Genomic DNA, 15,619 nt, shown 5'->3' with positions numbered 1-15,619 from the left:
GAAATACTCTCTTCCAGTATTTTAATATACTTAGCTCTGCTACTGTGTACAAAGTGTGTCGAAAAAATTATCCTGCCAGTTCTGTTATTAGCCTTAAGATGTCACTAACTGACTTGGCCTTGGCTTTCTCTGCTGGTCTGTGGTACAGCTGGGAGGTTGGGACTGGGAAAGCGGAAATGGCCTGTTATTCTTAACACATCTCCTACTTCCTACAGTGACTGACAGACAAGGTGCTGATGTCAATTGACTGGCTGTACAGGCATTCATTAAACCTACTTATTTCACCGTCCTTTTAGTTTCTTTTTCTTCCTTCAGGTGCAGCTAAACTAAAGAAATGTGAAGTATGTTACTAACTAACTGCTTTTTCCTCATCCTTGCTTGCCTCAACCCACCTCAACTTTCTGGCACTCACTCATTTTATCATGTCTAAACTAGGGCCTCATCTACACAGGTTTGGTATTGGTATAATTATTTTGATTAGGAGGGTTAGGGTGGGGGGGTTGTTTTTTTTTTTTTTACTGAAATGTTTATTTTGGTACAACTCCTAGGCTTTGTCTACACTGGCAAGTTTCTGTGCTGTAAAGCAGCTTTCTGCGTTGTAACTCCTGAGGTGTACACACTATCAAACCACTTAGTGTGCAGAAAGTGCACAGTTGTAGCACTATAAAAAAAACACCCCAACAAGAGGTGTACAGCTTTCTGCGCTGCAGGTACAGCGCTGCGGTGCCAGTGTAGACACCCTGGTCGATTACAGCACTGCGATTGGCCTCCAGGAGGTGTCCCACAATGCCTGTTTTTGCCTCTCTGGTTGTTGGTTTGAACTCTACTGCCCTGCCCTCAGGTGACCAATCATCATCCCCATCCTGTACATTCCTTTGGAATTTTGAAAGTCCCCTTCCTGTTTGCTCCGTGATGTGTGCAGTGGTCTCTCCACATCTTTCCAGGTGGCTGGGCCTGCTCCATGCACCAGGCAATCCTCCGCTTGGAGCAATGCCGAGCTGCAGGACCTCATCAGCATTTGGGAAGAGGAGGCTGACCAGTCCCAATTGCGCTCCAGCCGTAGGAATTATTATACCTATGGACAGATTTCATGACGCATGACAGAAAGGGGCCATGACCAGGACACACTGCAGTGCAGGGTCAAAGTGAAGGAGCTGTGGAATGCCTACCACAAGGCGCGGGAGTGCAAATCGCCGCTCCAGTGCTGCATCCATGAGCTGCTGGTTCTATAAAGAGCTGGACGCGATACTCAGCAGCAACTCCACCTCCACTGCAAAGGCCACTGTGGATATTTTGGTGGCTCGCATGCCAGTCGAGAGTGGACTGAGCTAGGAGGAAGAAATCTTGGATGAGGATGTGGAGGGGGAGAGGGACCTAGAGGAGGCTAGCCTGTCACAGCTGTTGAATCTTGGCAAAGCGCAAACAGGAGAGGAGGCTCCTGATAAGTGGCTTTGATTTTGGAAATTGCTGAAGCGAGTTGGGGCAGGAGGGTTGCAGAAAGCAGGCTTGTGTCTGTATGATGCATGTACCACCACAGGCCTAGTCTGAGCAGCGGAACAGGATGTTGATTGACTCCTTCCATTCACGGGAATCTGCCTCAGAGATCTCCAGGAAACTCTCGTGGAGATACTGGGCAATCTGCTGCCGCGGGTTCTTTGTCAGAGATGCTTTGTTTCTTGCCCCATTAAGAGTAACTTTCCTGCGCCACTCTGCAGTCACTGGGGGGAGGGGGAGACATTGCTGCACGCAGGTGAGCCACAAAAGGGCCAGGGCAGAAGCCGCAGTCTTGGAGAAGACCCTCCCTTGATTCCCTGCTCACCTTCAGCAGCGAGATATCTTCAATAATGAACGCAGCCTGTGGAAAATGTGGGGACAGGAATGATTCCACCCCCCCGCCCCGAGTGCTGGCTCTCCCCAAGAGCCACATGCCCAGTGTACAGTACGGTCCAGGAACACTGATTTCCCCTACCCCTGCAGCTACTCACCATTTTGGGGGTCTTGTGGCTCATGTGTGCTTGCCTGGGATTAGCCAGTTAGTGACAGGTATGTGAATAGTGGCTGTGTTCTGTGTGTTGCAAACAATACTGCTTCTGTCAAATGTTGCGTTTTGGTTTCACTGAGATGACCTTGGGAGCCCAGCCTCCCTCTTTGTTATCGCCAGCTGAACGGCTGCGCAGAATTAGGAAACAGCCACGAAGAACTAAGGAGGACTTTCTGCATGAGGTTATGATGCATTCCACGGCCGAAAAACAGGAATTGAAGGAGTGACAGGACAGCAAGAAGAGGGACCGAAAGGAGAATGCGGCGCACCAGAATGAAGCAAATGGAGCAGGTCTTAAAAGTTATGGATCTCCAAGTGGACATGCTCCAGGTGATACTAGCTCTTCAAACCAAACAGCTCTGTGCCCGCCCGCCCTCCCGCCCTCCCCTGCATCCACTGTGGCAAAATTATTTCCCATGCACCCCCCTTGACACCGCCAACACACTCTTATCAATCTCCTGGCTCCAGTCTGTACCCGCGGCATTCCACTCCTCCCTCGTCATAGTCCGGCACTGCGAACTCCCAATACCACTGCATTCAACACCTGTGCCTCTGCAGTTTAGTCCTGCTGAAGTACCCACTGTACTGTACTCCAAAGGAGAAGGTTGGATATCTTTAACTGTCCCGGGACCCCACCTCCTCCTGGGTCCCTCCCTTCCACTCAACCCCCTCAGCGCTGATGTGTTTTTTTGTTTGTCTCTCTCCTCCATTTGTTCTTTTTTAATAAAATAATTGTGTTGGTTTGAAAGCCATCTTTATTCTATTAACTGAAAGCAAACAGAGCTCTGCAAAGCAAGAGACAATTATCTTAAACCTTCATAGCGCATCGTCTGCACCAATCACAATCACCTCCAAGCATTACAAGCACTGCACTTTCGAGCATAGCAACAAATATTAGTGTCTTTCAGCTTCAGATTGCTGCCTCAAGGCATCCCTGATCCTTATGGCCCCGTGCTGCGCCCCTCTAATAGCCCTGGTCTCTGGCTGTTCAAATTCAGCCTCCAGGCACTGAGCTTCAGCGGTCCAGCCCTGAGTGAAGCTTTCACCCTTCCCTTCACAAATATTATGGAGTGTACAGCATGTGGTTATAAGCATAGGAATATTGTCATTGGCCAGGTCCAGCTTCCCATATAGGCAGCGCCAGTGGGCCTTTAAATAGCCAAAAGTACACTCAACAGTCATTCTGCACTTGCTCAGCCTGTTGTTGAACTGATCCTTGCTGCTGTCAAGATGACCCGTCTATGGCTTCAGCAGCCTGGGCATTAAGGGGTAGGCAGGGTCTCCCAGGATCACAATGGGCATTTAGACTTCCCCCACGGTGATCTTCTGGTCCGGGAAGAAAGTCCCTGCTTGCAGCTGCCTGAACAGGCCAGTGTTCCAAAAGATTTGTGCGTCATCTAGACCAGCCTGCATTAATATCCGTGAAATGCCCACGGTGATCCACAAGCGCCTGGAGAACCAAAGAGAAATACTCCTTCTGATTAATGTGCTAGGTGGGCTGGTGCCAGAATTGGAATATACATGCCATCTATCGCCCTCTCCACAGTTAGGGAAGCCCATTTGTGCAAAGCCATCCACAATGTCAGGCATGTTGCCCAGAGTCATGGCCTTTCTGAGCTAGGGTGACCAGATGGGATGAAGAAACTATCGGGACACACTGGGGGGGCGGGGAGCAAAAAAAAAAAAAACTGCGGGGAAAAAAAAAGCGCAGAATCCTGCCAGAAGAGAGAGGAAAAAAGAAAAAGAAAGAAAGAAACGGAGTCCCGCCGGCAGAGAGCGAGAGAAAGAAAGAAACAAACAAAAAACGGAGTCACGGAGTCCCGCTGGCAGAGAGAGAGAGAGAAACAAACAAACAAAAAACGGAGTCCCGCCAGCAGAGAGGAAAAAAGAAAGAAAGAAAGAAAGAAAGAAAGAAAACGGAGTCCCGCCATCAGGGGGGGCAGGGGGGGAGGGGACAAAAAAGTGGAGTACCACCAGCGGAACAAAACAAAACAAAACAGGAGTGTGAAATATCGGGACAAATTGCGTCCCGACCAAACATCGATCGGGACGTGAGACAAATGCCTAAAAATCAGGACATCTGGTCACCCTATTCTGAGCAGGATGTGATTAATGGCTCTGCACACTTCCGTCAACACGAGTCCAGCGGATGACTTTCCCAATCCAAACTGGTTAGTGACCGATCAGTAGCAGTTTGGAGTAGGCAGCTTCCACAGTGCAATTGCCACGTGCTTCTCCAACGGCAGGACAGCTTTCATTCTTGTGTCCTTGCACCGCAGGGCTGTTGCGAGCTCATCACACAGTCCCATGAATGTGGCTTTCCTCATCCGAAAGTTCTGCAGCCACTGTTTGTCATCCGAGATGTGCATGACAATGTGATCCCACCACTTAGTGCTTGTTTCCTGAGCCCAAAAGCGGTATTCTACTGTGGTCAGCACCTCCGTGAATGCCACAAACAATCTCGTGTCGTAGCTACTATGCATGGTGAGCTCAATGTCTCACTCCTCCTGTCTTAATAGTTTAAGGAATAACTTCCACTGACACTCATGACGTGTTAGAGAGAGCAGCACACTGGTCAGCAGTTCGGGATCCATTCCTGCAGACCGAAGAGGCAGAGCGCGCCGTACACAAACCGTTGAAAGATGGTGCCAAATGCGGATGAAAGCACAGGGATTGCTGGGATGAGAAACAATGCATCATGGGGCATTGGGACAGGACCCTGGATGCACCACAACCCCCTCTGCCTTCCCACAACTCTTAGCGGCAGAAGAAGAAGAGATGCTCTGTGGGATAGCTGCCCAGAGTGCACCGCTCTGAATACTGCTGCAAGTGCCGCAAGTGTGAACATGCTATTGCGCAGGCAGCTGACAGTGTGAACATACAACAGCGATTTCCCTTTAGCACTCTCTGAGCAGCACTGTAACTGCCGGTGCTATAACTCTGCCAGTGTAGACATACCCATAGTGTGGGCACATTCATGCCAGTATTATGGTACAGTTTATTCTCCTCCCTGTGCAAGAATAAGCTATATCAGTTTAGGACCCAGATTATACTTTCTTTGGTGTTATCCTGTTCAATTTAGGTTTGTATAGAGTTTGATCCAAAGCCCATTATAGTCAAAGATTCCTGTTGAATTCACTGGACTTTAAAGCAGACCTATACAGCACCCATCACCTTGGTATCTGTACACCTGGGATGCGGATCAGTGACCAAGTCTTTCTTTGTCTTCTGTGAAGCATATCTTTGGGCACTACAAAATGATGACAATAGCAAGGGGCCTCTTAGCCCTGTGTTGAAACAAGACTGCAATATTTACAATAGATAACTAGTGTGGATTCCAAACAATTTAGTTTGACATCACATTTACAGATTCAGTCACCTTACAAAGACCTGTATAGCACCTTTTCTCCGCATTTTGGCCAAGATCAAGGATCAGACTGGCAAAAATGTTGTGTGCATAAAAGAGAATGTCACATCAGCCATTTTAATCGTATTTACATTCTCTAAACAGATCCAATATCATAGTTTTTATATGAACACTGGTTTTTATGTAGGCCTAAAATATAGCATCAGAGTTTTATTCATAGATCTTTATTGCTTGAGCAACCACTACAACACAATGTCACTAATTGTATATCTACCTTTGTTTCACACCTATAAATCAAATTGCAAGCACTGTCCTAGATTATAGGCCATTTTTTTTCTTATTTCATTTGTTTCTCTGTTTTCTCTCTCAGAAACATATTCCTGATCTTATTTTCAATTCACACTGTAGATGTTTTCCTAGCTCTGGCCAGGTCTACAAACAAGTTTTGTACTGATATAATTATAGTAAAAAATTTAGTGGATTGTCTACTAAAACAGTTATAGCAGTCACTACTGGTACCTTACCAGTATAGCTTATTCCCCTTCCTCTATGGGAATAAGCTATAGCTATATAACTGTGTCCACACTAAGTGTGTTGTACCATTTTAACTATACCCATATAAAGTGATACAACTTATGTGTCTACAATTTGTGTGTGTAGACAAGGCCTTAGTTTTAGACCACAAGCCTTGCCTGCCCTGTCATTCACTGAAGATTGCACAGCTGTGCTTGTGTACATATGTCAACACAGGAAAATATTAGGGTCTTTAAAAGCATATTGACAGTCAGCAGAGAAATCAGTATCCTGTAAATCGGGAAAGACTGGGTTTCTTTGTAATATCACTCATTAATTTAAGGGAATAATTAACTACAATGAGAATCATCTGGTTGCCAACATGGCATTATAGTTAACTGATGTTAAATGTTTAGTTTCTATGGGGAACAACATATTTTCAGCCTTCTATGGTTCATTGATGTCAAAAATAAAAGAAGCAATAAACTGTAAGCAGTAGACTGTACTGAGATATGCCATAAGAGAGCATAATCTAGTGCTTAGATCATGGGTCTGTTTGCCACTGCTCTACCCTGTGTTCAAACTCCCTTTGTGACCTTGGGCGACTCCATCTCTCTGTTCCTCAATTTCCTCTTCTGTAAAATGAGGGTAATACCTAAGCAGCTGTACAAGGGTGTTGTGTGGGACTAAATGAATGTTTGTAAAGCTCTTACGGAGATTCTTAACTGGAAGGTACAAAATATTAAACAAACTCATTCAAGTTCTTCTGACCGTTTAGTCTAATGTTAACATAGGAGGTATTGTTTTTTACAGTCTTTTACATTGGACGCCCCTTCCAATTGTACAAAATGCAACAGTTTTAGTTCTTATGAGTTTTGGCAATTCATTATTATCATTATTATTATTATTATTATTTTATTTTAGTTCTCATTGAATTTTGCTTTGATTTCAAATGACCTAAAATACTCAAAATGAAATCATAGAAAGCCATTGACATGTGAGTCAGCATGATTGAACTCTGTCTCTGACATCTGTGACAAATAAAACCTGGCATATGTGCAATCGAAAGCTTTGTCAGTATCTCAGCTTAGTCAATATCTGGCTTGAGTTTTGGAATCATAGTAAAACCTGATCTCACGCTTCGTTCTGAATGGTTAGCAGAGCTCTGCAGCTCCCCTACTGAGGGATTCCTATTGCTGTCACTAGGGCTGATTGGTAGATTTCAAAACATTAGAAATAACAACATCAGCAAAAAAATTTGCTGAAAATTTGTCATTGTTTTCCAGCTTTAGCTGTCACTTTCCACAAGATGGCTACTGCCAGCAATAACATTAGGAGAATGATAGACCCTGACATTGCCCCCTTTTCCTGGCCAAAAGAAAATGAATAAGCTTTAAATAAATAAAAAACAAGAGAGTTTTGGTTTTTTTAAATCCTGGTTTAGTTTAAACCATCAGGGTCTGGTTTTCAAATAATTAGGCTTAGAAATGCATGTGCAAAATGTGAATTCAATTTGCATGAACAATCAATAGGTCTGTGTGTGAAAACTTTGCAACTGTGAGTGCAAACTGGGCAATTGCAAGTGCAAAGATCGTTAATTGGCCATTTTGTGCATTCTGGCCTCAATCCAGCAATGCACTCAAAACCACGGGGAGTATTCGTGTGGTTAAAGTTATGTCCATACCAAAATGTGCTGAATCAGGCCTCAGTGACTTGAGTTGCATTCCCAGCCACAGCACTTGTCCTCAAGAGTTTGGGAGTCACATTTTAAAATTACTGCTACACTCCCATAAACAAAAAAATAGTCATTCTCTGTCATTGTAATAAAAACCTTGATAAATGTTCATACAAAAGGGGATCTTTCAGTAAATAAAAGCAGAAAAGAAGTAACTTCAAAAAGTTCTCTGAAATCTTCATCAACAGAGAAAGCTCTAAGAAGATCTCCAAAAGCTAAGCACTTTAAATGTTTTTATTTTCTTCTGGATTCATATTCACCTTCTTGCCAGATCAAAGAACTTGAATCTTCAGATATAAATATTGGCCATTTTCAGACTTGCACTTAATTCTTCTCCTAATGCATGACTTGCAGTGAGTTTTTATGAGGAAGTTTTATAGGCCAGGTCTTATATTTACCATAGTTTGTATCACTATTGAATAATAGCTGACTGCATCTCCAAATATAATACGTATGTAGGCAATGAGTCAGATTTAATAGACTTTATTGGATTCTGATATTTATTGCAAAATTGAACTAAGTGCTTTGACGAAGCAGTTTTTACAAGCACTAGTATGAATTGAAGCTAGCGGTTATATTAATTTAATCTCTGTTCTGTGGATATGATGAAAAGCTTGGAAAGAATTTAGACAGTAGCCGTGGCAAATGTTACAGAACACCATTGTGGATAAGGGATTATATAGCTACTGCCAGTGGCTGTAAACAAAAGAAATGATGTTTTAACAGTTAGCCAATGAGAAACCATAGTATTTCCATTATTATACAAACAGGTCTTAAAGTCATTGCCTTTCTTCCTGATGTGTTAAAAGCAATTACATTGGTTAATAAAATTCAAAGACAAGTTTTGTTTTTCCTATTCACAAAGTGTAAAGGACAGATCCTCTTTAGAATGCTGGGTGATATAGTCTTGCCATTATCTCTCCAGCTATTTTTCTAGGTAAAATAAGTTACATATTTAACCCTGTCTGAAACAGAGAGACAGATTAACATGAATAGAATATAGGCTTTAAAAACAGAACTATAAACTGGAGAAAATGAGGCAAAAATAGAAAGGAAATGTAAAGGAGAGGATTTTGCTAGGGGAACAACTATTATTTAGAACATACAGACAGGCAACTGGCAAATATTTCATTTTCTCCTACTTAGGCTTGGGCTATACTTAAAAGTTAGAGTAACATAGCTGCAGTGCATGCCAACCTAACCCCTGATGTAGACATGGCTAGTTCGATGGAAGAAGGCCTTATTTTGATTCTGTCACCTTCCATTTACTCCCAAGCCAAATCTGCATCTCCTGCTCATGATATCAACTGCAGAAGAAATAGATTACCAATGGGAGTCAGTGTGATGACATGGGAGCAGTGCTGAAAGTGGTGAGATTTATGGGTAGTCAACACAGGGCAGAGATATATTACACACATTGAGGAGGTCTGCTATTTCTATACCAATCATAGGCAGGGAACATGGATGACTATAATGCAACTATAGTCTCAGAACAATTAGGGAAAGATTCTCACAGTCATTTTTGTTCTTACTCCTTTGATTTCTTGAGATCTAGAAATTGCAGAAATTATCACCTATTGTCATATGTCCCTGCAATATGAATATGTGTGTATGTGAGAAAACAATCCTCATACAGTTCAGCAAAGAGCCTATTTTTAGAGCTGCGCAAAATGTTCTCAGTGAAACCCAAATGAGGCCAAATTTTTCTGGGTTTGACTTCCAAACTACAAGCTCAGACCAAGTTCTGAGAGGTTTGCTAAAGTTCACAAAAACTTCTGGTTGAACTTGGGTCCAGTTTCAAATAAACCTGGGCCTATTTTCTGTTTTTGCATCAGCACTACAGGATGTTTTGTTTAGCAACGCAGCACCAAGTGAAACCCTATAGTATCCACTGAATTTCTGTTTGAGATTTTGGCTTCATTCATATGTGTAATTGAGGCTGTTCATATCCCACACATGTTGAAATTAAAGAAAATATTCGTAAGATCTCTGTGAATCAAAGTTGCAAAGTTTCATGCAGCACTTGATATAACAACCTGCTTCTTTCAATTGATTTGTGACTTCAGACTATCCTGAGCTCTGGATGCATGCAAGAGCCTCAAAGGGATTGTTATCTGGTCTTTAATTCACCTATAACGTTCAGTTAAATTAGCTGACATATTAGATGTGGCTGCTCATTTGGAAAGTCCAATTCAAAACTTAGGGCCTGATCTTCAGATCCAGCTTCTGTCACAATTTTGCACTGTCAGGTCTAGAGCCTAACCCCCTGCTCATGTTGATATTGGAATTTACGTTCTCATTTCTAATACCTATTTGCTTATGTGTTGGACCTTTCAGCAATATGTACATGTGTATTCATGCAAAAATGGTGCCAACGTGGGGCTGCAATGAAAAATCAGGTTCTCAAGATTTGCTAATCTTATTTCACTTACACAGACAAAGATGCATTTTACAGTTGTTTACAATTGAATTATGAGTTCAGAGTTGTTCAGAACTGCTACAAACTGAAGTTACATTTTGACAATCCTTATTCATAATTATATGTAAATTGGGAACATGTTTTTCAAAGGTAGGTGCAATGACTGTGTTGCCCAGTGGTTGTAACTGTACTATGGGTAATTATATGCTGAAAGGACCATTTTGGCACTTTCATTCAGATTTTTTCAGATGCATTAAGTGTATTTGCATTTTTGCAGATCCACTAACTGGGACAACATTTTGAAACTTGATCTTTAATGTGTGCTTTTAGTTGCTCACATTAAATATTTTTACTGTCTTTCCCCTATTACCTATTGTGTTCCCGGCAACTTTTCTTCTGTGGAGGGAGGTGGGTGACAGGCAAAATGCTCTCTTTGCCCCTCAAGGGTTTCTTCTTGGTTAATTGGAATATTTGGCTCTTTACCCTGTTGATTAAATGCACAGCTGACTGGAATTCAGAATGAAATTACATACCTGACCCACCCAGTTCATGATATTTTGCAGATAGCCAGCTGAGCTTGACAGTGCTTTTAAAACCCCATTTATGGTTTTAAAGTTTTTCTGCAAAATAATAGTTTGTGGTGGAGTATATAGATTGTATGAAATGAAAAAAATATAATTGAAGGAAGCTGACTTTATAGTAGGATAAGAGAAAAACATCAGTTACTGCTTACATGCTTCAATCAAGGTAAGCATGTTTGTCTAAAGTATTACTACAACTTGAGTTTCAAACACTTCAGGATTGTTTGCCATTTTTCCATGTATCAGCTAGCCTCCGGCATTTCCTTTATCAAAACTTTGGAAAATCTTTAACCCAATCAGAGAATCTTGCCTAATTTATGCAACTATCTATTTTTTTCCCAATGACTCACTCAATAATATGTTTGCCTCTTAGGTCTGTGAAGACCTAGAATTAAAACTGAAGAGTTTGTTTTACTTGCTGGGGAGGAAAAAAGATGGTTTCAATTAATAAAAACTATTATCTGTTTGTGAGCTTTAAACAGAATATCCTGCAAATTATACCAGTTTTAACCAATAGAAATTGGCATGCAACAGAAGATATTGACATTTTGTTTTATTGTTTATTTTTAGAAGCTACTTTTAATGGTTCCCCCCACACATCCCGGGAAATGAAATACTGTAATTACAATTGAACCAACCAACACCTCAGTTATTTGAATTGATACCATGTTGAGGACGCTGTCCCTACTTCAAAACCAGACTGAAGAGATCAACCATTGATAATTTAAATCTTCACTACTTTATCTCTTTGTTTGCTGCTTGGAATGCTATTGATATCTTCTTTGTCTCTGTAATTGTTTTAATTAGCCACCCAGCATGGGCCCCTGACAGTGCTTGTGATAGAGTATTATGGTCAACACAGCAGGATAGTGCAGCCTGTTAACATGAAACACAGACTTTATGGCAGGCTTAATTTCTTTTATTTGTGGCAATTTTATTTTTTCTGTGTTCTTCCTTTCTGTGTGTGTGCATTAGTCCTTGAGGGATGAAAATAACTTCCCAAGCAGCTTTGTTTTTAAAGACTGAAAAGTGTGAAAGCCTTTATCACAAATATTTATCAGGGAAACTCCAAGTAAGTGCTCTGATTAGCATGCCACAGCTCAAGAAGCAAATTAAAAATATAGGCTGGCTGAATTACCTAACATTATTCACATACCAAACATCATCATGTCTTCAGCCATTAGGCTGAAATTTCTGTCAGTGACTGTACTTTTTTTTTGTTGGCACTTCTTTGTTTGGCCTTATGTGTTGTTTGTTCTTACTGAGCACATCCTTCTTTTGTAAATGGAAATCTGGATGTTCAATTATGATGCAGAGCTGCAACTCATTAGCAGTGCATTTTCGTACTGTTGCCATTTCCAGACAATTCTCTCACTTAACAATGTGGGGGCTTTGGGGAATGCCTGTATTCTTTAGATTTTAATTTAAGTGTTTTTGCGAATATGAAGAATAAACCTGATGGCAGATACAGTATTTCTGTATCTAGGAGCGGAGGTGCGTGGAGAGATGCTTCATAAAAGTAAAGGTTTCCTTTGAGTCTGAATTGTTCAAATTAGCCCAAGGTCAGTCCCTGCCAATTATTACCTCACTTCAGCTGTTCTCTGGACATTAATAAAAGCATCTGCTTTATTAATGTGGAATCCAGTTAACTGTTTAGCACTTATAAAGCAAAGCATGTTGTTTTTCATTGTGCTGAACTTTTAGCTTTTGAGCATATTTGCTTCATTTTCTTGGACTTTTAGAAGATGGCTTATGAGATAAATATTAGTTTCATAATTTGATAATGGATTGAAATTGCTCTTTCATAGTTCAATACAAAATCATAAACTCTATTTTTACATTTCCAATCCATCAGTAGTTAAAAATAACTAATGCTTAAATGTTCAGTGTTGCCAGTTCTGTTGACTTTTATAATAACTTTCATGATATTTGGTATATGCAATGTAGTTGTAGCCATATCAGTGCCAGGATATTAGAGAGACAAGGTGGGTGAAGTAATCTTTTATTGGACCAACTTCTGTTGGTGAGAGAGACAAACTTTTGAGCCACACAGAGCTCTTCTTCAGGTCTGGGGAAAGTACTATCTGGAGTCTTTCTTAAAGTTCTAGCTCCAGGAGTCAATTGATAATGTGAGAATCTCAGTTTTCATTTATTTAAAAATTATGTTTAGAATTCTTATGATTGTGGAGGAAAACTTGATTGTTCAAAGGCTTAAAGGACAATAAAAGACTTGGGGGCTTTTTAAAATTTATTTTTAAGCCAATCTCATGATGGGGGAGGGGGGAACGGGACAGGGGAGAGCACCTAAGGGTATGGCTACACTTACAAATCTGCAGCGCTGGTAGTTGCAGTCCAGCTGCAGCAGGTCGCCCAGCGCTGGGTGTGTGTGGCCACACAGCGCTGCAGCCCAGCCACAGTGTGGCCCATTTTGTAGCATTTGCAGCGCTGTTGAATTATGGGCAGGCAGCTATCCCAGCATTCAAGTGGCAGCAACTTTTCAAAGAGGGGGGGGGGGTGGGGGGGGAGGGGGGGAGAGAGAGAGGATTTTTTGAAACCGACACTGTGCAAAAAAAAAAAAATTTCCCCCCCCCCTTACTGTTAACAACAAAAAAAATGCAACCAACATACTGTCCCCCCCCCCCCCCCCCCCTTCTTCTCTCAAAAGCAAACACTCAACCCCCTGCAAGGGTTATCTCATTTCATTGTTGAGTTTGAAAGCAGCTCCACGAGCCGGAGTCTGAATTGACAACAAACTCATACCCTGAGGCCAATACAGCGCGTGTGAGTGTCCACACTTGCGCAGAACCAGCGCTGCAACCCTTATACCCAAGCCAGACCTGGGTGTAGCGCTGCAGCCAGCCAGTTGGTTGCAGCTGCAGTGCTGCTGCAAGTGTGGACAGGGTGTAATTGCAGCGCTGGAAAGCCTCTACCAGCGCTGCAACTTGCAAGTGTAGCCAAGCCCTAACTCATGATTTTGAATGGTCAGGTTTGGCAGCACTGTTACTTTGAGCATAGAATTAATTGATAAATGCATCCATGCAGAAAGGACTATAACCCATATTATAAAAAGAATAAGGAAGAAATAGAAAAGATGTAATTTTCAATGATTGTTAGAAAAACCAAGTCACACTTTCATACCTTACTAAATTTAAAAACTGACTTCTTCCCATCATCAGAAAACAAAAAGGATTCTTATTGATAGAATATTTAAGGGGGAAAAGGATGCTCTGCATTAGACAAACCAAGCACAGTGTTTGGGGAAATGAATTTCTAGTGTTCTGACACATTTCAGTGTTTCAGGTGGATCAAATTTTGGCTCTGAAGAAATTGCCAGTGCCTCCTTAAATGTGTTTTAAAATCTAATTATTTTATTACGTATTTATTTATATAGTGCCCATGATGCGTAAGCAGATTAACAGTCATGAAAGGGCAGGGATCAACATTTTCATTAGCACAAAGGGAGTGGAAATGTATTCCACTGTCATACTAGTATCTCCCATCAGGCAAAGGGCTGGCATAGCTACACTCTCGTGCCACCCCCTTCACTAGGGTGACCGGATAGCAAGTGTTAAAAATCAGGACAGTGGGTAATAGATGCTATATAATAAAAAGACCCCAAAATCAGCACTGTCCCTATAAAATTGAGACATCTGGTCATCCTACCCCTCACATCCCCATGGTAGAGGGTCCATTGGCGGTTGCAAAGGGGCATGGCAGAAATACAGTTCTCAGCTGGTGAACAGTCCTTTGGGGACCAGCTAGTGGAGTGAAGAGCAGCCCTCAGGTGCAGAACCAGCCACAGAACCAGGGAGTTAAAACTAGGTACCTGAAAGCTCCCCCCCCACCCCACCCCATGCTGAACTGAGTGTATCTTGGCCATTGCAGAGAATCTGGCCCATAATCCCTTCTCCAAGTGTCTAACTTTAGGCCTACTGAAGTCAATGGGTAGGACTCAGTCTTATGCAATGGTGGCTGCATCCTGCAAAGTGCTCAGGGCTAGATCTGCAATGGGGAATTAGACTGAGTGTTGTGACTCCTAATGTTTAGGCAGCCTGCTACAGCCCCAAGTTAGGTGCCCAGGCTCTCTATACAATGCATGGGGAGAGTTAGGTGCCTCATAAGGGGATTCACAAAAATAAGTAAACTGAGCAGGGAACTGCCTAAGCTAGCCAATAGGAAACGTCGAGGAGAAGGGTGAGACCTAAGCCCCACCCCTCAACCAGTGCCTCCCTCTGCTCAGGATTCATAGCTGTGAACCCGTTCATGGAGTTTGGCACCTACGCCCTTTCTTACATAAAGGTGGTGGGATAACCTTTACCCCAATGATTAGAGCACTCACCCACAGTTGTGGGAGACCCAGTTTCAAATCCCCTTCTCTGCTTGCTGTGGAGCAGGGATTTGAACTCCCAGGTGTGCTCTTGCCTTTGTGCAATGGGGGTGGGTCTCACCCAATCTCTCCTTTTGAAACTGTTCCACTTTGTATAAATAATCTAATAGTCATTGGGCCGTAGGAAATATGAGTGATTCTATAGCTCTAGAGTCAGGCAGCTCACCCAGGATGTGAGAAGTTCAAATCCCTGTCCCTGATCCAATGACTATTTAATTATTCACATGCCAATGGTATTTATTCATAGTTTGAGTACATCCATGTTTACATATGCAAATGACAGAATTTGCATGGGCAGATTAGTGTGTCCAAATATTAGTGCACCTAACATACACATGCAAAAAAATACAGCCTCTAGTTGTAATTTTGGTGCATAGTCTTAGCATTACAAGTATTTAATAATAGACATACCTAATAAAACTGCAAACAGTTATTCTTTCTACCAGAGGTTGCACTTTCAGTGAGCAATGACAACAAGGATCATACAGGAAAATGAAAACGTTAGGGGAAAAAAACTATGGCTAAATCCTGAAGACCTTACTCAGTGTTTATTCAGGAAAATCTCAGTGGCAATTT

This window comes from Mauremys reevesii, linkage group 13, assembly GCF_016161935.1.
Source record: "Mauremys reevesii isolate NIE-2019 linkage group 13, ASM1616193v1, whole genome shotgun sequence".
In the NCBI taxonomy this organism is placed as follows: Eukaryota; Metazoa; Chordata; order Testudines; family Geoemydidae; genus Mauremys; species Mauremys reevesii.
The sequence above is the reverse complement of the archived record's forward strand: the minus strand, read 5'-3'. Positions refer to the sequence as shown.